Source organism: Chelonia mydas, chromosome 3, assembly GCF_015237465.2.
Source record: "Chelonia mydas isolate rCheMyd1 chromosome 3, rCheMyd1.pri.v2, whole genome shotgun sequence".
NCBI classification, from domain to species: Eukaryota; Metazoa; Chordata; order Testudines; family Cheloniidae; genus Chelonia; species Chelonia mydas.
Window position 1 is genome coordinate 109278923 of NC_057851.1, and position 23017 is coordinate 109301939.

Consider the following 23017-nt stretch of genomic DNA (forward strand, 5'->3'; position numbering starts at 1 on the left):
GGATCATCCTTCAGGATAGGTTGTAGAACCTTGATGGTGAGCTGGAGAGGTTTTAGTTGGGGGCTGAAGGTGACGGCAAGTGGCCTTCTGTTACTTTCTTTGTTGGACCTGTCCTGTAGTAGGTGACTTCTGGGTGCTCTTCTGGCTCTGTCAATCTGGTTCTGTCAATTTCTTCACTTCAGCAGGTGGGTATTGTAGTTGTAAGAACATTTGATAGAGATCTTGTAGGTGTTTGTCTCTGTCTGAGGGGTTGGAGCAAATGCGGTTGTATGTTAGAGCTTGGCTGTAGACAATGGATCGTGTGGTGTGGTCTGGATGAAAGCTGGAGGCATGTAGGTAAGTAAAGCGGTCAGTAGGCTTCCAGTATAGGGTGGTGTTTATGTGACCATTGCTTATTAGCATTGTAGTGTCCAGGAAGTGGATCGGTTGATGGTGGGATGGAAATTGTTGAAATCATGGTGGAATTCCTCAAGGGCTTCTTTTCCATGGGTCCAGATGACGAAGATGTCATCGGTGTAGCACAAGTAGAGTAGGGGCGTTAGGAGACGAGAGTTGAGGAAGCGTTGTTCTAAGTCCACCATAAAAATATTGGCATACTGTGGTGCCATGCGGGTACCCATAGCAGTGCCGCTGACTTGAAGGTATACATTGTCCCCAAATGTGAAATAGTTATGAGTGAGGACAAAGTCACAAAGTTCAGCCACCAGGTTTGCCGTGACATTATCGGGGATACGGTTCCTGACGGCTTGTAGTCCATCTTTGTGTGGAATGTTGGTGTAGAGGGCGTCTACGTCCGTAGTGGCCAGGATGGTGTTTTCTGGAAGATCACCAATGGATTGTAGTTTCCTCAGGAAGTCAGTGATGTCTCGAAGATAGCTTGGAGTGCTGGTAGCATAGGGCCTGTGGAGGGAGTCTACATAGCCAAACAATCCTCCTGTCAGGGTGCCAGTGCCTGAGATGATGGGGCGTCCAGGATTTCCAGGTTTATGGATCTTGGGTAGCAGATAGAATACCCCTGGTCAGGGTTCTAGGGGTGTGTCTGTGCAGATTTGTTCTTGTGCTTTTTCAGGGAGTTTCTTGAGCAGATGGTGTAGTTTCTTTTGGTAACCCTCAGTGGGATAAGGCTTGTAGAATGTGGTGTTAAAGAGCTGCCAAGCAGCCTCTCATTTATATTTTGACCTGTTCATGATGACGACAGCACCTCCTTTGTCAGCCTTTTTGATTATGATGTCAGAGTTGTTTCTGAGGCTGTGGATGGGATTGTGTTCTGCACGACTGAGGTTATGGGGCAAGTGATGCTGCTTTTCCACAATTTCAGGCCGTGCACGTCGGCAGAAGCACTCTATGTAGAAGTCAGGTTTTATACCGGGGTGAATTTGACCTAATGGTTGTACATTTATATATTGGTAAAATTGTCTTTCATCCCAAAGGATACCAAAATGTTTTACAAATCCTATGGAAGGAATTAAATCATCGAATGGAGTGCAGCCCCTTCTAGCATAAAATGCAGCAGCTATTAAAAGTGCAGTTTATAGGAGAGAAAGTGAAGAATACCCAACTTGGATGAAACTAGTGGGGAATTTTAGGAAGACAGAATTTGACCAGGGCACAGAGGCTAACACTGCTTCTCTTTAATGGTCACATGTTAAACATTTCATTGCGAAAGCGGTGCCTCAACTAGCACAATGTCCCCCACACCACTTGGGGCTGTTGATTTAGTACCAATTTAGTACCAATACCACTTCCTGCAGCACCCTGGATTTTTAGAGATCTTTGCAATTGCTTCCCCAGATTCCCAGTTGTTTTATTTATTTGTAATTTTTTTATTAATTTTTCCAATGCAACAAATATACCAAAATACCAGATTCATCATAATACACAAAGTGAATAAAGAGAATTAGGATAAAGGGAGGGAAAGAGAAGTGACATAGCTATCTTCAGGATCTGCATAAATCATAGACCTCTAAAAAGTCAGCTGAAATTGCTTTGAATTTTTATGGCATTCCCTATCTGCAGAATGCCAGTCATTTATTAGCTGCAAGGTCAGCCATATCACCAAGCCAGGCATCCATATTTGGTGGGGATCAATTTTTTTCTTTTTTGCAGGATTAATATTTTAACAGCCAAAGCTACATGTAGAAGCAACCTTGCCTTGTCACCATGTAATCTTCAGGAATATAGCCAAGAATGAAACTAGGGCTCCAAATTAGCATCCAGTATCAAACTGGTTCTTTGAGCTACCTGAGACCAGAAATTCTTGATACAGGGGCACTCTCAAAACATATGAGCTAATGTAATCTAAAGAAGTTACATTTCCAAGAGAAGTCAGCATTTATGAGGCCCATTACCATTAGCCTATGTAGGGACTGGTATTTTCAAAAAAATGTCTTTTGGTGTATTGCATTGGGTCAGAGATATTTGTGTATCCCAATTTCTATTCCAAGCAACTCTCAAATTATCAATCTTTGGCATAGTTTTTTGGCCAGAAAATAATGAAAAGGTACAGCTGAGTAAATGCAGCAAGTTTCCTCCAAAATAATAAATTCTGCAGTTCCTAATCTGGTCCATATACATCAGTAAATAAATGCTCTAACTGGAAATATTTCTGTGCTCTGGAGCAGGGCAAGCCAAATTGTTGCTGAAGATATACAAATGGTTTACATTTATCATTGCCAATTAGCTGCCACACCCGTCGTCATTCCTCTGTTCATCCAATCCCTCCACATCGAGGTTTGCTACCAATTTTAAGGCTAGGATTGATCCATAGGATTGCCTCTACATGGAAGAATGGATGAAAGCAGAACTTTCTAGCCAAGCTTGCCTCACAGCCATTATTGTGGGAGCTCTGGAGCCATCTCATCTATAATAATTTTGATCCTACAGTGCCTGAAAGGAGGAGAGGTCATACCAATTCTTGTTTAATCTGAACCCAAGGTGGAGTCTGTGTGGTCATATCTAATAGCCACAAAGATGCTTGGCTCAACAAAAAGGAGATACGATAATTTTCCACGTTGAAAAAATAAAATCCTCACAGAGAAAAGGGAAGCTGTAATTTGCTAGAGCCAGTCCAGATTTCTTACCTGCACTTCGAAGGAACGGTCTGAAAATATTATTGAATTTCTTAAAATAAGTTTGAGGAATAGAAATAGGGAGACCTCTTAGGACATACAAAATTCTGGAAAGGACATTTGTTTTCAGTATATTAATTTTACTCCAAAAACAGGGTTAACGAACTCCAGCTCCTCAAATCATTACCCACTTGGGCAATAATTGGTTCTAAACTTAGCTTAGGGGTGTCCTAAATATTTTCGGGAATCAGTATTTCTGATTATTTCATATAAGAAGATTGCTATTCAATTCCCAATTTGAGAAAAGGCCTTTGTGGGCATACTTGTTGTTGTTGCCTGAGAGTTCTGACTTACCCTTATTAATTTTATATGCTGAGAAGAGTCTGAATTTATTCAGTGGTTAGAACAGTGGTGGGCAACCTGCAGCCCATGGGCCGCATGTGGTCTGTCGAGGTAATCCGCTGGCGGGCCACCAGACAGTTGGTTTACATTTGCACGGCCGCCCACAACTCCCAGTGGCCATGGTTCACTGTTTCCGGCCAATGGGAGCTGCGGGAAGCAGCAGCCAGCATGTCGCTGCAGCCCCCACCGCTTCCCACAGCTCCCATTGGCCAGGAACGGCGAACTGCAGCCACTGGGAGCTGCAGGCAGTTGTGCAAATGTAAACAAACTGTCTCTCAGCCCGCCAGCAGATTACTCTGATGGGCCGCAGGTTGCCCAACACTGGGTTAGAGAGTAGGAATGGTAACTTTGGCTTAGATACAAATACAAGAGCATCATTTCGTGCTCTGTTTGACCCCCCCCAAAACCATAAATATGTTGATTTATTTGGATAGCAATGGCTAAAGGTTCTAGAGCTAAATCAAACAGAAGAGGAGAAACGGGACAGCCCTGTCTCATACCTCTCTGTAATAGAAACAGGGTGGAAATAATACTATTCACAACTACCCTGGAAGTAGGGTTAGAGCAGGGGGCAAATTTTTTGGCCTGAGGGCCACAGCTAAGTATGGAAATTGTATGGCAGGCCATGACTGCTCATGAAATGGGGGTGGAGTGCGGGGGGGGTGAGGGCTCTGGCTGGGAATGAGGGGTTGGGGGTGCAGGAGGGTGCTCCAGGCTGGGACTGAGGTGTTCAGAGGGAGGGAGGGGATCAGGGCTGGGGCAGGGGGTTGGGGTACAGGAGGGGTTCAGGCTCTGGGTGGTGCTTACCTCAAGCAGCTCCAAGAAGCAGCGGCATGTCCCCGCTCCGGCTTCTACACGGGGGCGCGGCCAGGCGGCTCTGCGCGCCACTCTGTCCGCAGGTGCTGTCCCTGCAGCTCTCGTGGGCCACGGCTCCCAGCCAATGGGTGCCATGGGGGCAGCATGCAGTGCCCCTTGGCTGCCGCTACGCATAGGAGCCAGAGGGGGTGACATGCCACTGCTTCTGGGAGCCGTGTGGAGCGGGGCAAGCACCGGACCCCACTCCCCGGCAAGAGGTTGAGGGCCGGATTAAAACATCTGGAGGGCCGGATGCGGCCCCCAGGCCGTAGTTTGCCCCCCCCCCCCCCCAGGTTAGAGTATAAAAGCTTAATCCGAGCAGTAAATTGTATACCAATTCCAAATTTTTCTAATATTTAAAAAAAATAATCCCAGGCTATGCAGTCAAAGACTTTTTTGGCATCTAAAGAAATGACAGCTAAGGGTTCTTTTGAATCTCTCAACGCAACAATAATATCAATCAGTTGATGCAAATTATCTGAGCCACATCTATTACGAAGGAAGCCTGCCTGATTTATGCGTACAGTAGAACCTCAAAGTTACAAACTCCAGCATTAGAAACTGACTGGTCAACCGCACACCTTGCTTGGAACTGGAAGTACACAATCAGGCAGCAGCAGAGACCAAACCGCCCCCCCCCGCTCCCCCCCACAAATGTAAGTACAGTACTGTGTTAAACATAAATTACTACAAAAATAAAAGGAAAGTTTTTTAAAAAAACATTTGACAAGGTAAGGAAACAATTTAAATGAAACAATGTAATAAGAAAAGCGAAAAAGGAGTTTGGAGAACAGCTACCCAAAAACTCAAAAGGTAATAACAAAATATTTTTTAAGTACATCAGAAGCAGGAAGCCTGCTGAGCAACTAGTGGGGCCCCTGGACAATCGAGATACAAAAGGAGCACTTAAAGATGACAAAGTCATCGCGGAGAAACTAAATGAATTCTTTGCTTCAGTCTTCACGGCTGAGGATGTTAGGGAGATTCCCAAACCTGAGCCGTCTTTTGTAGGTAAAAAATCTGAGGAATTGTCACAGATTGAAGTGACACTAGAGGAGGTTTTGGAATTAATTGATATACTTAACAGTAACAAGTCACCGGGACCAGATGGCATTCACCCAAGAGTTCTGAAAGAACTCAAATGTGAAATTGCGGAACTCTTAACTATGATTTGTAACCTGTCCTTTAAATCAGCTACTGTACCCAGTGACTGGAAGATAGCTGAAGTAACGCCAATATTTAAGAAGGGTGATCCTGGCAATTACAGACCGGTAAGCCTAACGTCAGTACCGGGCAAATTAGTTGAAACAATAGTAAAGAATAAAATTGTCAGACACATAGAAGAACATAAATTGTTGGGCAAAAGTCAACATGGTTTCTGTAAAGGGAGATCATGTCTTACTAATCTATTAGAGTTCTTTGAGGGGGTCAGCAAACACGTGGACAAGGGTGATCCAGTGGACATAGTCTACTTAGATTTCCAGAAAGCCTTTGACAGGGTCCCTGACCAAAGGTTCTTATGTAAATTAAGTTGTGATGGGATAAGAGGGAAGATTCTTGCATGGATTGAGAACTGGTTAAAAGATAGGGAACAAAGGGTAGGAATAAACGGTAAATTTTCAGAATGGAGAAGGGTAACTAGTGGTATTCCCCAAGGGTCAGTCCTAGGACCAATCCTATTCAACCTATTCATAAATGATCTGGAGAAAGGGGTAAACAGGTGGCAAAGTTTGCAGATGATACTAAACTGCTCAAGATAGTTAAGACCAAACAGACTGTGAAGAACTTCAAAAAGATCTCACAAAACTAAGTGATTGGGCAACAAAATGGCAAATGAAATTTAATGTGCATAAAAGTAATGTAATGCATATTGGAAAAAATAACCCCACTTATATATACAATATGATGGGGGCTAATTTAGCAAAAACTAATCAGGAGAAAGATCTTGGAGTCATCGTGGATAGTTCTCTGAAGACGTCCACGCGGTATGTAGCGGCAGTCAAAAAAGCAAACAGGATGTTAGGAATCATTAAAAAAGGGATAGAGAATAAGATGGAGAATATCTTATTGCCCTCTTATAAATCCATGGTACGCCCACATCTTGAATACTGCATACAGATGTGGTCCCCTCATCTCAAAAAAGATATACTGGCATTAGAAAAAGTTCAGAGAAGGGCAACTAAAATGATTAGGAGTTTGGAACGGGTCCCATATGAGGAGAGATTAAAGAGGCTAGGACTTTCCAGCTTGGAAAAGAGGAGACTAAGGGGGAATATGATAGAGGGATATAAAATCATGAGTGATGTGGAGAAAGTGAACAAGGAAAAGTTATTTACTTGTTCCCATAATATAAGAAGTAGGGGCCACCAAATGAAATTAATGGGTAGCAGGTTTAAAACAAATAAAAAGAAGTTCTTTTTCACTCAGCGCACAGTCAACCTGTGGAACTCCTTGGCTGAGGAGGTTGTGAAGTCTAGGACTATAACAGGGTTTAAAAGTGAACTGGATAAATTCATGGAGGTTAAAAAGTTCTAGCCTTCCCCTTGGCTCTTTTGGTCAGGTGCGCACTCCCTTCCTTAGTGGCCATTAGCCAGGATGGGTAAGGAATGGTGTCTCTAGCCTCTGTTTGTCAGGAGAGAGATCACTAGATCATTACCTGTTAGGTTCACTCCCTCTGGGGCACCTGGCATTGGCCACTGTAGGTAGACAGGATACTGGGCTGGATGGACCTTTGATCTGACCCAGTGTGGCCATTCTTATGTTCTTAAGCACAGAAATGAAGATGGTTAAAAGCAGCATTTTTCTTCTGCATAGTAAAGTTTCAAAGCTGTTGTGATAAATGAAGGGGGGCGGGGTAGCTCCCTTTTATGGTCAGCCAGCCAGCCAGTTAGCTGTTAGTAGCTGTTTTCTACTTGCTTTACCTATAAAGGGTTAAAAAGTCCATAGGTCAAAGGAAGGGAGTGGGCACCTGACCAAAAGAGCCAATGGGAAAGCTAGAACTTCTTAAAATTGGGGAAAAAACTTCCCCTTTGTCTGTCCATGCTGTTCTTCCAGAGAGCAGGGACAAGGCTGTAAAAGCTTGGACCAGGTATGAAAATCATCAGATCATACCTAGAAACTACTCATTTGAAACCCCAGATATGTAAGTAGATCAGGAAATGTCTAGGAAGACATGATTAGGTTTATCTCTTTTATTTCTTTATGGCTTGTGGACTCCTCTGTGCTAACCCCAAGTGCTTTTGTTTTGCTTGTAATCTTTAAGATGGACCTCAAGAAGCTATCTTGATGCTTAATCCTTGTAATTGTTTTTTTTAAACCTAGCAAAAAGCCTAAGTTCCAAATGTATTTTCTTTCTCTCTTTCTCTCTTTCTTCCTTCCTTCCTTCCTTGTTTTTAATAAAATTTACCTTTTTTAAGAACAGTATTGGATTTTTGTGTCCCTAAGAGGTTTGTGCACATGTTGTTTAATTAGAGAAAAAATGTTCTACGCTGACCTCCTGTAGCTGGTTTGGGGGCAAGATCCCGGTGTGCCTATTCTGTATCAAAACAAAAGTCTACTGGCAGATCCAAAAGCTTAGTTACTTGGTAGTTAGAGGGTTTACCTTTCTCTCTTCTCTCAGGGACACCCTGACGTTATTTCATTGTGAGTGGTTTTCTAGATCAATTAGCTTGGTGTTAATAGTCTTGATATCATTATAGTTCTTCATAACCTGTAATTTGTTCTCTTTGAAATCCTCTTCCACTTCAGAGTAGCAGCCGTGTTAGTCTGTATTCGCAAAAAGAAAAGGAGTACTTGTGGCACCGTAGAGACTAACCAATTTATTTGAGCATGAGCTTTCGTGAGCTGTACGAAAGCTCATGCTCAAATAAATTGGTTAGTCTCTACGGTGCCACAAGTACTCTTTTTCTTCCACTTCAGAAATTCTGTGTTCTGCTTCACCCATCTGTCTGGATAGAGCTTGTAGTGCACTCTGAATCTCAGTCGCGGTGGTCTGCAGGTTGGAAACTGTAGATTTAATTTCAGCAGTCTCTGCAGCCACCTTTTGTTGTACAGCCATCAGCTGCGGTCTGTCAGGCTCAGGAACCATTTTGTTTGTAAAAGGCAGATCTCCTCTCTCTTTTTGATGCTTTTGGGTTGCTGAAGGAAGATACAGAGCTAGAGGGAAGAGGGCAACTTGGGGGTTTCAGTTGTCAGGCACAATATTTTGGTGGGTTGGAAGGTGGGGCTGAGGGAAAAATGTTGGGGATTCCCCATGGGCCACCTCACGGTTCAAGCAACCTACATCCAGCTTGGTTGCAGTGCCCTCTGGGGTACCAGATTCCTGATGTGGAGTTTGTGAAATAGCGTTCCTGCATGTACTTGGAACTTACGGCTGTAGATATGGGTATAGGACACAGTATGAAATATTGAGCCAGATTTTTATATGAACTTTTAGGAAATAAAAATGAGTTTGCAATGTTTGAAAGTTCCCATGCGCCGCCACTATTGCATTTTTGATGTCTCAATATCCTAAGACTTAAAAATGATTCTTTTATTCTAAGTGTTTTATTCCACATTGGATTCCTTTAAAAAATATTTTCTTTTTAAATAAGACATTCCCCACAATGCACACTTGCTTCTTCACTCTGCTCTCACTACCAGAATACAAGAGCAGGCAAGTAGGATGCCTGAGGAACAGTGAATGGAACCTGGTTGTGATTATGCAGACTTCTAGAGAAGGATATTTCAAAGACAGTACAAAGCACTATATGAGGGGGGCAGGAATGGGAGATGATCCAAGTGACTGTTTTCCCCCATACCTCCCACAGCTGATCTACTCTAATGGTGTAATACATCCTCTCCACACAGATATGAGTGCTTCTTCTGTTGTATTCACATAAGATTAATCTATTCTCCATGTTTTTCTTTTTAGTTCTTTCTGGATAATTTTATGTTGCTGCTACTGTTGTAAAACTGAAACATGTAGGTTTCCTTTTATCCAAAGTGACAAAGGCAACTGGACCCAGGGTGCAGCTGTGTCCTGGCAGATCCTCAAGCCAGCCAGTGAGCTCAGCTGTGTGCTGGCCAGCTTCTACAGCAGGGGTCTCAGGCCCATGGAGTTGTTTGCTGCGGCCTGCCAAGCTCTTCCCACGCACCTCCCCCCCTCAGTTATTTCCTGCGGCCGCCAAGCTCCCCTCCCGCGCTGCCTCCCCTCCTCCCCCCCAGCGCGCCATGTTCCCGCTCCTCTGCCTACCTCCAGGCACTTCCGCTGCCAAACAGCTGTTTGGCGGCGCTTAGCACTTTTCAGGAGGGAGGGGGGAGGAGCGGGGAACTGCGCTGTCGGGAGGAGGCGGAGAAGAAGTGGGGCAGGGGTGGGGATTTGGGGAAGGGGTTGGAATAGGGGCAAGGAGGGGTGGAGTTGGGGTGGGGACTTTGGGGAAGGGGTTGGAATGGAGGCGGGGAAGGGGTGGGAAGAAGCGGGGCCTCATGGAAGGGGTGGAGCGGGGGCTGGGGCAGCGGGGGGTGTGTGTGTCAGTGATGCGGCCCGTGGGCCAATGTACTAGTCCTCATATGGCCCTTGTGGTGACTTGAGTTTGAGATCCCTGTTCTACAGTCACACAGGCTCAGATATGTGTGGGCCTGGATGCTAACTGGGTGGGTTGTGGCTCATCCAGCCCCACCCATGGCTATGCCCTGCAGTGTTGTACAGGAGGCCAGACTTCAGGATCTAATGGTCCCTTCGGGCTTTAAACTGGAATCTGTGAATTAGACTTTACAATTCCCAGTGAAGTAGGTAAGCACATTCCCATTTTAGAGAGGCAAACAGAGGTTAAGAAACTTGCCTAAAGTCACGCAGGAAGCCTGTGGAAGAACTGGGACGAGAACCCAGATTTTCTGATATCCAAGCCTGTGTTTTAGCCATCCTTTTAAATGTATTTATATGCATACTCTCCTATGAGAGTACCCTAGGAGCTGCTCTAGCTTACGGCATCCTGTGTCACCCCTTGTGGGCCATGGGAGCTCTCCAGAATAGCTTGATCACAGTGCGCTCTGACCACTCCTCATCCCGCTCATGAGCTTTGTATCATCCCCCAGTACTGCGAGGTATGAGGGCATAAGGTGGTTCCACCAGCCTTAGGCCACCGAGGGGAGCTCCATATGCTGTAGAAATTCTCTGGGGGGCCAGTTCTGCTGCTGTGGAACTGAAAATCATTTGAAATATGTTAATAGAAACATAAGAATTGCCATATTGGGCCAGACCCAAGGTCCGTCTAGTCCAGTATCATGTCTCTGACAGTAGTCAGTGCCAGATGTTTGAGGCCCATATGAGAACCCCATGGTAAACAGATGTGGGATAACTTGTCTCCTACGTACATCTCATCCTGATCCCTGGTAGTTAGAGATTGCCTGAAGCGTTAAGTTAATAGCACTTTCAAAGTTGTCGTCTTTGGTCATAACAACTCTGGATATTCTTCATATCTGTATAAAGGTTGGAGTGTGAAGGAGATTGTAAACAAAAAAAGGAGGACAAACGGTCTTTTCTTTCAATACAAGTGGGGAGAGAGCACACACAACCCTGGGAATGGCTTTCACTTTACTAAGCAAAGTGTCTTGCTCTAATTCATAATTCCTGGTCCTATCAAGATTATGTGATCACACTTCCTTTACACATCTTTAAAGTCCAGGCATTAAACAAGTTTATAGTTTTAAAAAGTGACTAAATCCAAGCGGGGGGAGAGGGGGGGTAAATGTGAATCCTCTGAAGTCTGTTTATATTGATGTGTTCTTCTGTCATCTGTACCATGCACATTACTGCCTACTCATCATTCCTATTTTCATTTTCTTAGTTATTATCTTCTAAAAGAACGAAAACCTTCCAACAAAAAACATTCATCTTTCAGTTTAAAAACCACTGACCTTAATTTCTTCCAGCCTGGGGCAGAAACCTGGAAAGGGCCCCTTTTTCTTTTTCCTTAGCACATCACAACATGGCCAGTCTTGGCAGAAATAGCTAGTGTTCAATTAAAAAATGTCTAAAAACTTGCCTCAGGATACAAGAATGTTTCAGGTCAGGATTGTTAGAGGATAGTGCAGGAACTTGGAAGGAACATGTTTGTAACTGTCATGCAAAATACTTTCCCAATATCTTATCAGATCAAAGGACCAAAATACAGCAAGGATACAAATATTTTCTTGTTTAAACCTCAGTTAATTTCTCAAATATAATACATATAAAATTTGCTTTATGCCACTTTCTAACTCTAATCTCAATGTCTGGATTATTTCTCCAGTGGCTCAAATCAGGGAAGCAGTATCAAGGGAGGGGAGAAAATTAACTCTAACCATTAAAACAAAGTCAAAAAAGCAATTTAAAAACAGATACTTTTAAAATCATGCTTTATATATTTATTTGACAGTGTTCTGGGAAGCTGTCACTGGCAAGTGGGAGGAAAGGGAGGGTGTCTTAAATTGCTGGACCTGCTTCAGTGAGGTCCTTAAACACATGCCTAACTTTAAGCATGTGAGTACTCCCATTGAAGTCAATGGGCTGTTCATGTGCTTAAAGTCAAGTATGCACTTAAGTCCCTTTCAAACTTGAGACTGTAATTTCTACAAAATATCTTTTAATTAAAAAAAATATAGCCCTTCTGGTTGTGAAGGTAACCACCCAACGTAAAAAGGTGCGCAATGCTGTCTTCCTGAGTATTCAGACAACTCGAATACTGATAGTTACGCAAGCAGCAGCAGAATGAAAAGGGCAAAAACTCAGGTCATTTTCTTCATTTCAGAACCATGAAACTGACCAAAATTAAGTCAATTTCACCCATTACTCTTTGGGAAGATTCTGAGAGGCAGCAAAGGAATGCACACAGAAAGGTGGTGGTAAAACAGGGGAAAGAATCTAGATCTCCTGGCTAGCAGGCCTGTGTGTTAGCCTTCCTTCCAAGTGCATTATATGATAAATAGGAGTCACTGAAAGCACCTCTTAGTTCAACTATTTACAGAGGATGAAACCCCACCCCCTTAAAAAAAAAAAAAAAAAAAAAAAAAGCAACAGACCACAAACCCTGCATCTAGGTTGAGAAGTGGAGATCCCTCTTCCTCCAGCAGCAGCCTGGAAGCTCGATAATAGAGTAGTGGAGACAACTTGCTCCTCACTGTTACCCACCTCCTAGAAATCAGGAGGCCACAGAGTAAGGCAGACAGAAAAAGAAGTCTTTGATAGAGGGAAGGTTTCAAAGGTATAAAATACCTACCATCTGAGACTGATATGAAACACAGATGACTGGAGAAGGGCTAAGACCACCACCGTGGTGAGAATCCTTGACTCTTCCCAGGAAAAGGCATTGGCTTCTACCAGGGAACAGCTCTTGCATCCCCCTAATCCTCTGTATTGGCCTATTAGGTATTGGTCATGTGTTTTCAAACTCTGAGGCAGAACACATTTAGTTTTCCCAGCATATTCTGACTCTCTCGCTTTTGCTTTCTTGGAGATTGCAGAGTTTTTACAATGTCAGATCAAACTAGGGGAACCATATGGCTTAGAAAGTGCTGGCTGGGCTGTTCTGTAGAGACAGATATAGCTAATGAGTACCATTTTGAATGAACAGTTCAACCTGGAACACTTTTACAGTAATGTACCATTTATAGTGCACATTTAATACCTTTTCGGTAACATACCAAATATACATACAATGGGGAAAAACATGTATTAGAATCCGGGTATAATACTTAGTACTTCACACCCTGAAAATGTAAATGTAGAAAATCTGCAGATTGATAAAGATTACAGCTAGGGAAAGTGGAGAAATCTCTCTGACACTGCTTCACTACTCAGTATAATCCTGCACATAGTCATTGTAACTAAGACTAGAAATCTAAACCACTGATGCCTATTTTAATTTACACTATCAATTCTTACTAAGAAAATACAAACCCAAAATAAGCAAAACCACCATCACAAACTATAAAGACCAGTCACTTATGTGCCTTATAAGACCCCTACATATTATGTAACTACTGTTTAAATCAGCTACAGGGAGAGCAGCAACATCTGCTGCCATCACATGGTGGAAGGAGCTGGGGTGCAGCGATGAGATGGTTTGTAGTGAGAGGGGATGCTGCCTGGAGCAATCGGAGGCCCTGGTGCTGCCATTCCATGGGGAGGGGAGGGTGTCTCCCAACTACAGGAGGTCCCATTGCCCAGGCTCAGCACTTCACTGGCAGAGCCCAGGCTCTGACATTCCACTCTGGAGAAGCGCCTTTATCCCAGTGGGAAGTAAGGGGGGGGCTGCTCAGCGCCCTGGTCAGCTGTGTGGCAGAGATCAGTTGAAGCCTACTTGTGTTCTGTCACTACTACTTCACCTCCAGCAATGAGTGGAGGAGGAGAGAGAGGAAGGGGGATCAGAGGCCAGAGGGATGTCAGAGGAGCTGGGGGTCTGGGATCTGGCAAGCTGGGGGCAGAGGGACTGGGGAGTGAGGGGGGGGAGTCAGGAGAAAAGAGGGCAAAGAATGAGAGCTGTCACTACTGGGGACCCAAGGGATGAAGCGGGCAAAACCTAGCCCTGTCCTTTCTAGGAGCTGTGTGCTGGGGCGAGGATGCCAGCACAGGGGCTGGCTAAGGCATACCCTGGCACCTCAGTCTGCACTGCTTCTGGGACCATCCACATTGCCCATACCAGCCTTTGGAAGCAGGCTGCCCTCCCCACGGAACCCAATCATCACACTTCAGGTGAGCCCCCGAACATTGCAACAAGCCTGGATAGAGCCTCGCACAAATGCAAAGGCAGCATTATCCGGGCTGGGGTTAGCTCCGAAGTAGCCCGAGTGAGCGTTGATGCCCACAGCCTGCGATCCCCTGCTCTGCCAAAGCGCATTGCTCACCGACAGAGTGTGACTGCCGATGTACCAGTGCGCTCGGCTCTGCTGCTGAGTGGAGCGGGGAGCAGGCAAGCTGCACTACAGACTGAGCATTGTGATAGTGAATCCTGCTGAAATGAGCAGAGCACTTTGGTCATTGCCCATCCACCATAAGTTGGGGCCCACCCAATTTTTCACTCCTAGTTACACCACTCTATCACAGACCATTTCACCAAGTTACCCATGTATTGAGCCCAATAACTGTGTCTGACTAAAGCACGTCTTCCATAAAGGGCATCATCCAGTCTTGATTTGAAGACCTCAAAAGATGGGGAATCCACCACTCCCCTTGGTAGTTTGTTCTAATGGTTAATCACCATCAGAGGTAAGGGTGGTGCCTGATTTCTCATTTGAATTTGTCTGGCTTCAGCTTCCAGCCCGTGCTTCTTGTTAAGTCTTCCTCTGCTAAATTAAAGAGCCTTTTATTTTCTCCCTGTGAAGGTACTTAGACACTGTATGCATGCACTCAGTCTTCTTTGAGTCTCTCATGGTAAGACATTTTGTCCAGCGTTCAAATCATTTTTGTGGCTCTTTCCTGCACCCCCTTTTCCAACATCTTTTTAAAATGTGGACATTAGAACTGTATGCAGTATGCCACTCTTGGTTTCACCTATGCCCTACTGAGGGGTAAAATCACCTCCCTTCTCCTACTCACTAGTCCTGTGTTTATACATCCAAGGACCGCAAGAGTCCTTTTTGCCACAGCATTGCACTAGGAGCTCATGTTGAGTTGCTTGTCCACAATGTCCCTTCAGTTCTTTGCAGAGTCACTGCATGCCTGGGTACAGTCCCCTACTTCGTGTAATTATGACCTCCATTCCTTGTTTCTACATGTATACATTTGTATTTGGCTGCACTATATGTGTAGTGTGTGTTTTAAGAAAATTTTTTTTTGAACTTTTATAGTACCTTAAAACCAGGTATTTGAAAGTGGTGGTGGCAGTGGTTGTCTTATCACTTTTTTCAAGGAAAATTGACTGATAAATGTAACACTTTTTTGAAGATATTTTTGCCACCTCTATTATGTACATGTATTCTCAGATTGCTGCCTGGAATGTGCTGAGAGCTTTCAACTCTTATTGAATAAAGGTCCCTTAATTGGTTTTTACTGCAATTGCATTGGATTAAAACATTTTTCCCCTGTATTTCCAAAGAAAAATTCTCATGCTCACATACTAATAAGAACATGTTTTTCTGACACATGTAAAGATATGCCAGAAGCTGTTGTTAATAATCTAGGCTATGTTCCTGCAGTGAACTCCACATAAGCAGACCCATGCACCTCTGCAGAACTCCGATGAATTCAGCAGGGCTCCATGGAAGATAGAAATCTGCCCTTCTGGGGCTCATTGCAGGATTGGGCCCATATCTAGCTTTTTTTCCTCCTCAAATTAAAGTCCCTGTTCAATACCAGTGTTGAGTATATTCCTTAACTTTTCCTTTGCTTTTCCTTTTTAAGGAATACATTGCTTTTCCTTTTTAAGATTTTTTTTTTCTATTTAAAGACTTTCCTCTATGTATGTAAAGTAACATTTTTCTACAATAGCAGCTGCAATATGAAATAGGGTCCAATTTAATATTTCCAAAAATGCATATACTTCAAGGTAACAAAGATATAAATGCCTGTAATTTTGTTACAACTGAAAACATTAAGGATCGATTGAGTCTTGTGGTTACTGGAAGAAGTGCTGAATGTTTTGTGCGGCTGGAATAACACATAACACAAAATGCTTATTCCAGAGGAGCTGAATGAGGAGGAGGAGTTCTTTGTTAGTTTGCACATCCACATTGGTTTTTATTTTTAATTTCTTCCTCTCCTCTTCTGCTGCGTGACCCACGCAAACAGGAAAAAAGAACTGACTATGGCAGGGAAGCAATGAAACTGGTTGTACACAGAGTGATGTGAGATGCACAAAGCAAGCAGACTAGAGAAATATATTCTTCTCTAATCTTTCATTTGTAATTGCCTTAGGCATAACAGTAGAAGGGAAAATATATATATGAAGCACACTGGGCCTCGGGCTATAACAGCAGCCCTGGGAACAACTACAAGTTATGGGCTACAAACTGTGGGATCTGGGGAGAACTCCCTGGCTCCTGCCTGGATGTACCCTCTGCCCCCCATGGCAGGAGATCTCAGCACTGACTGAGCTGGGAGCACGTAGCAGACAAGCAGAGAGAAGGCTGCTGGACTGTAATCCTGTTCTATGTTCTTTACAGAATAAAGTCTTGTTCCTGGGGGTTTGTCTGAGTGGGTCTGGTCTGAGGTGCACACACACCACAGAGTACATAAAGGAGCCTCAGGCCCAGTTTCCCAAAGTTGTGTAAAAAGTCACAAGGCAGGCTTCCCCTATCTTGAACAACCTCATACTGGGCCAGTGAACAGGAAAGGGGGTTACATATATATTTTGATGGAAGTGTGATTTGTTGTTTAGTTGATCTTGTCCCCTTGAAATGAGTCTCCGATAAACAGTCAGTTCACAGGTTTACAAGCTGTGGTCCATGCAGCACTTGCATGTGTTCTGTGGCAGTGGTTCTCAAAGCTGGTCTGCCGCTTGTTCAGGGAAAGCCTGGTGGGCTGGTTTGTTTACATGCCACGTCCGCAGGTTTGGCCGATCGCAGCTCCCACTGGCCGCAGTTCGCTGCTCCAGGCCAATGGGGGCTGTGGGAAGGGCAGCCAGCACATCCCTTGGCCCGCACCGCTTCCCGCAGACCCCATTGGCTTGGAGTGGCGAACCGCGGCCAGTGGGAGCCGCGATCGGCCAAATCTGTGGACACAGCAGGTAAACAAACCAGCCCAGCCCGCCAGGGGCTTTCTCTGAACAAGTGGCTGCTTGCCACAGAGATGGTATGCAGTTACAAATGGGAGGGGATAGTAGTGTCTAGAAGAGAATAGTAATAGTAATTCATTTGATTTCATATTTGCTAAACTATTATGGTGTCCTCAGCACTATACAAGGCACAGATGAAATCCTGTTCTGTGCCTAAGGCACGTACAGTCTAAGGGCTTGTCTATATAGTGCATTAGTGTGTACTAATGCACTAAGTGGGGTGTAAATTCTAGTGCTCACTAGCATGTTGCACACTAACTGATCCATGTGGACCCTGCTGGCACGCCCTGTAGCAGCAGTCAAAAAAGCAAACAGAATGTTGGGAATCATTAGAAAAGGGATAGATAATAAGACAGAAAATACCCTTGCCTCTGTTTTAAATCCATGGTACACCCACATCTTGGGGCAACCAGATCTGCACGCAGTATTCATCTCAAAAAAAGATATATTGGAAAAGGTATAGAAAAGAGCAACAAAAATCATTACCGGTATGGAACAGCTTCCATATGAGGAGAGATTAATAAGATTGGGACTTTTCAGCTTGGAAAAGAGATGACTAAGGGGGAATATGATAGAGGTCTATAAAATCATGACTGGTGCAGAGAAAGTAAATAATGAAGTGTTGTTTATTCCTTCTCTTAACACAAGAACTAGGGGTCACCAAATGAAATTAATGGGCAGCAGGTTTAAAACAAACAAAGTATTTTTTCACACAACACACAGTCAGCCTGTGGAACTCCTTGCCAGAGGATGTTGTGAAGCCCAAGACTGTAACAAAGTTCAAAAAAGATCTAGGTAAGTTCATGGAGGATAGCCAGGATGGGATGATGTTTCTAGCCTCTGTTTGTCAGATGCTTGGAATGGGCGACAGAGAATGGATCACTTAATGATTACCTGTTCTGTTAATTCCTTCTGGAGCAACTGGCATTTGCCACTGTCAGAAGACAGGTTTCAGAGTAACAGCCGTGTTAGTCTGTATTCGCAAAAAGAAAAGGAGTACTTGTGGCACCTTAGAGACTAACACATTTATTTGAGCATGAGCTTTCGTGAGAGCTGTAGCTCACGAAAGGTCATGCTCAAATAAATTGGTTAGTCTCTAAGGTGCCACAAGTACTCCTTTTCTTTTTGTCAGAAGACAGGATATTGGGCAAGCTGGACCATTGGTCTGACCCATTATGGTCATTCTTATGAAAGGTCTGTGGTGCATGTTTCAATGTAGTCCCATTTCAAACTGTACTACATCACTGTGCACTCTGAACTTTTTAGTACACACCAACTGGGTCCACATGGTCCAATGAGTGTGCAACATGCTAGTGTGCACTAGAACTTACATCCCAACTGGTACACACTGATGCACCATGAAGACAGGTGCTAAGAGGGAGGATGACTTCCAGTGCTTTTTAATGTGATCTGCTGACTGTTTGGTAGACTACGCAATTTACAGAGGAATCATTATTTTATGATGATATTTCCCAAAGTTGTAACTCCAGAAAATGGTATTTCTGGCACTGATAACAGAGCTCCAGAAATTTTAGTTAATGAGTGTAGTGTTGCCAACTCTTGCACTTGCACCAACTCTTGTAAGCCTTGCACTGTTTGATGTGATTTTTCTGAAAGCCCCAACTTATGGAAGCCTTGTGTTTGGGGTGAGAACCTCAGCTTTCATTGAAGAAAAGCCTGAAAAAGTGATTCAAGTGTAGCCTAAATGCTCAAAAGCTACAAGGCAAATGAAAAGTACCCAGTTAAAAAAAATATACTCATGATGTTGGTGGGCCTGACTTGTGATTTTGAATACTTGGGTTGGCAGTACTGTGGGTGGAGAAACACTAGTCTGAGGATTGTGTTAAATTACTGATTGCAGCACATCATCTTTGGGAAGGTCCTCATGAGCCTGCTCACCTCTGGTATTTTGGATAGAAAACAGGTTTACTTTCCCAGAAATAGATATTGATACTTGACATTGCCATGCCCTCCTATTTCTATTTCTGTAAATCAGACTTCCCCTTCAGAAGATTCGTTTTGATATAATTTAGTTTTTAGAAAAATTGAAGCACTTACCAGTTGCCATAGTCATTTAAGTTAACAGTGTCGTTGTGCAGTCCTCTTGTGAAGCCCTGCTTCATGTCTGGTAACGTGAAATGGCACAGTGGTCCTATGATAACGCTACAATTTAATTAAACGTGCAATGTTTCCTGGATAATTGTGCTATAGGCGTTATTGATTCTTGGTCATGCACAACTGTGAAAAAAGAGGTTGTCATCTCTTTTTAAGGAGAGTTATGTGTGCTGATGTAGACTGGTAGTGCATGACTGTCAGAACTCCATTACAATATAACTAACTTTAGCTTTAAACATATTAATTTATGTACAGGAACTTTTTAAATGAGAAGATTAAGATGTAGCAAAAGTTCATGTATTGCTGTGAGGCTGGCAAACTTGTTTCCCTCAAGGAAGGCAGTTTGCCTGAAGAGATGAGTAAACCTGATTCTTTCTGTGTATATTTTAGCTACTGAGCTGGAATACAGAAACTTCTTGAAATTCAATGGCTAGTTCCCCCGAGTTCTAGTCTCACCTAGAAACGAATGTAATTAAAGTATATGACAGCTGAGAGAAACTCTCTACGTTATTGGTAAAGGATCCGTCCTCCATTTAAAAACCAAACAAATCAACCACCAGCGTTGTTTTTGTAATTCTTTCATTGCTGTTGTAATTTAAATGTGATCTGCAAGCAGATTTCAGCAGAGCTTTCATTCAAATAAATAGGAAAATTTGGAACACACTGGAGACTCCCTTTCCAAAGAAAATTTGCAGCACTTGGCACATCATTCAGCCTTCTAAATTAATTGTAAAATGTTAACTACTTTTTTTCTGAGAACAAGTAGATGTACTATTGATGAGTATAAGTATCATGGATGCCCCAAAACCCAATGGTTATTTTGATAACTATTTATAAATTATAGCTGTAAACGCAACAGTTAAAACTATGATATAATATGTAATTAAACCTAAAATAACTGGGTTACTATATACCACAGTAATCAGTTAGGATCAGAAGTTAAGTATAGAAATAAAGGGGCAGAACCCCAGCTCCACTGACTTCAGAGGACAATTGACACCCGCTGAGGCTCTGCCCCAGATTGTTGTAAAGTTATTGCAGCTGAGCCCTACAACGTAGTTAGAATGATCAGGTGCCCTGCATATTTATAGTCCAATCCTAATGCCATGGAGGGAAATGGCAAAACTCACTCACTCAGCCTGAGGAGGATATGGCTCAGTGTTACTGTTTGTTGTGTGCGTCTCAATACATGTACTTTATGTATGAATAATATATGATATATAATCATAGAGCAAAACAATTCAGGGTGTATGAGTACAGCCGAGGAGTATTGTTCATATGATTGTTTATATTATTAGCAAAAGGTCTTCACACTGAAAACTTAAATAGGAATATAGGACTGAAAGAGACTTCCTGGGTCGTTGAGTCCGGCCTCTGGTATCAGACAACCCTGTCATATAATCGTGTTTAATAATTTATCAAGCCCCTTTTTAAAACTAGTCCGGTTGCTTGCTTCCAGTACTCCTATTTGGAGGCCGTTGCAGAACCTCAGTCCTCTGATGGTTAGAAACCTTCTAATTTCCAGTTTAAATTTCTCCAGGGCCAGTTTATGCCCATTTGTTCTTATGACAACATTGTCCTTAAGTTAAATAGCTCTTTTCCCTCCGTGGTGTGTCGTCCCTCGCCGCTCCCCCCCCCACCCCCCCCAGTGTATTTATCCAGGGCAACCGTAGCCCCTCTCAGCCTTTGTTTTGCTGCCTAACAAATGAGTCACTTTTAGACTCCTCTCCTGCAATAGGCTATCCATTTTCCTGGTGAGTCTATTAGTCCTCTGCACTTGTCCTAGTTTGAATTAATCTTTCTTGAATAATATTTACTTTGATTTTATTGATGTTTATACTATATAACATATATGTATCATTATATTGAGTTTACTTTGCTAATCTTTGTTGTTGCTATTAATACCCTGAAGACCGTGTTTCTTGGAAGCATTAGGATACATCATGTCAGGCAGCTGTTGCTTACCATGGATGTTTGCATTCTGGAGCTGAACAGTTCAGATAATCGTGTAAACACAGCTTATAATATTTCAGACTCCAACCTTCTGTTAGAAAAAATGCATATCTGTACAAATGCCAAAACAGACTTAATTTTGAAAGAGGTCTACACTCATAAAGTGCTCTAATCGGGAAGTAAGTAACATCCTGGTTTCTAAATCTGGAAGTTCAGTTTTTTATGTTGTCTCTGCAATTACAAATTATAGCACTGAAGCTGCAAAAGCTGATCTCAGATATCAATCCAACTGCTCACATGCATAAAGTTAGCCATGTGTATAAGCACTTGCAGACTTTACTCACTGGTCTGTGGGCACATAGAGAAGAAGGAGGAGCAGACTGTGAAGTCCTATAGAATAAATATCAAGTACACATTGCTATACACATTTTTATTTCTTTTTTTTTTTTTTTACTAAAATTTACGTTTTAAAAACTTTTTCCTGGTTCTGTATTATTTATAAAATGTTCTAACATTTCATTCTCATGTCTTAATTTAGAAAATTAAGAGATGCTTAAAGATTTGTTTTATTTCCCTCTTGCTAAATGACAATTGCAATTTTCTCTCCTCTGATCAATTTTTTTTCCCCTGAAGCTTTGAGTCCCAAATCAGAAAAGTATCCTTATTCACAAAATCATATTAAGCATGTGCTTATGTTCTATCAAACTCAATGGCACTGAAGCACCTGCTTAAGTGCTTTCATGAATCAACATGTCATTTTGTAAATTTTAAATACTAAAACATTCCCCCCATCCTTAGTTCAGGCAAGTTCCCAGTTGGGGCCACCCTAGGAATACCTCTCTCCCAACAGGCTCTATTCCCATTTTGCTGTCTTGAGGCTTTTGTAGTCTGCAATATCCCCTTTTCACTTCAGATATTTTAGCTGAAGGAGTAACACAAGCAACTTTCTTTCTCTCAGTATTGGGTTGGTGAGGTAAGCCTGTTCTCCCGAAGAGGATTTCTTAAATTGAGAAATATGATTACTTTTCCAGCACACTAAAAACAAAAGATACGGTAGAGAGCCAGCTGTCCTATCTTCCCCCCACATGAAATTAGGGGCGAGAGGAGATTGTAAACCATTGCCTCACTCCTGGGAGATAACAAAAGAGAGATCCCAGCATCTATTGTAAGGGTGTTCTCGATCTAGAGAGGAAGCCCTGGTTTATGGCTTCATCTGCGAGATCTGAGGGCTTAGGTTGTATTTTGCTTTTGTTTTAATGATGGTCCCAACTTTCTCTACCCCTTCCTTTTCCTTAAATCTCTATGTACTGGTGATTCATATTTTAAGTTCTTTGAGGCAGGGGTTGTCTCTTTATAGATAGATATAGATATCTCAACATGCAAAATTAAGGTGCTAAATAAATAATAATAGCCATTAACGAAAATAAGAAAAAATATTTGTATAAGCCACAGCATTTAAAAACAATGAATTCCACCCAGCTCTATGAAGCATGATTTTAGTTCTTTCACTTTTTCCAAGTGAATGCTTCTGCAACAAGATTAAGCATTGCAAGCTGGCAGCTGTCATCTTTCAGATCATGGCCTTTATTTTAAAGATGAAGGTGATTGCAGGGCCACCTTGTAGAACTCCAAGGGTTGCATTTTGCTTCCATTTCAGCCACCCCTGCCTTGTCATGATTTCCCAGATGGGAAATTAGTACATGGAAATATGAATCCAAAGAACCAGATTTAACTGCAGAAACTGAAAAATTCAAGGAGAGAGCCCAAGTAGAATAAAAGTTGTCATAGTTGCTCTTCATAGTAGGGAACGTTTCTCTGGCTGAAATATGTGTATCTTAATACAATACTGTAGTTACCTTAAAGCTTAAAGGGGCTTGATGCACTCTTAGAAGG

The 23017-nt window shown here is 42.8% G+C and overlaps 1 protein-coding gene across 5 annotated transcripts in view; it reads left to right on the forward strand.

The window, feature by feature from the left end:
• Positions 1–23017, forward strand: part of UST (uronyl 2-sulfotransferase) — a 312291-nt gene that overhangs the window by 142666 nt on the left and 146608 nt on the right. The window lies entirely within an intron of this gene.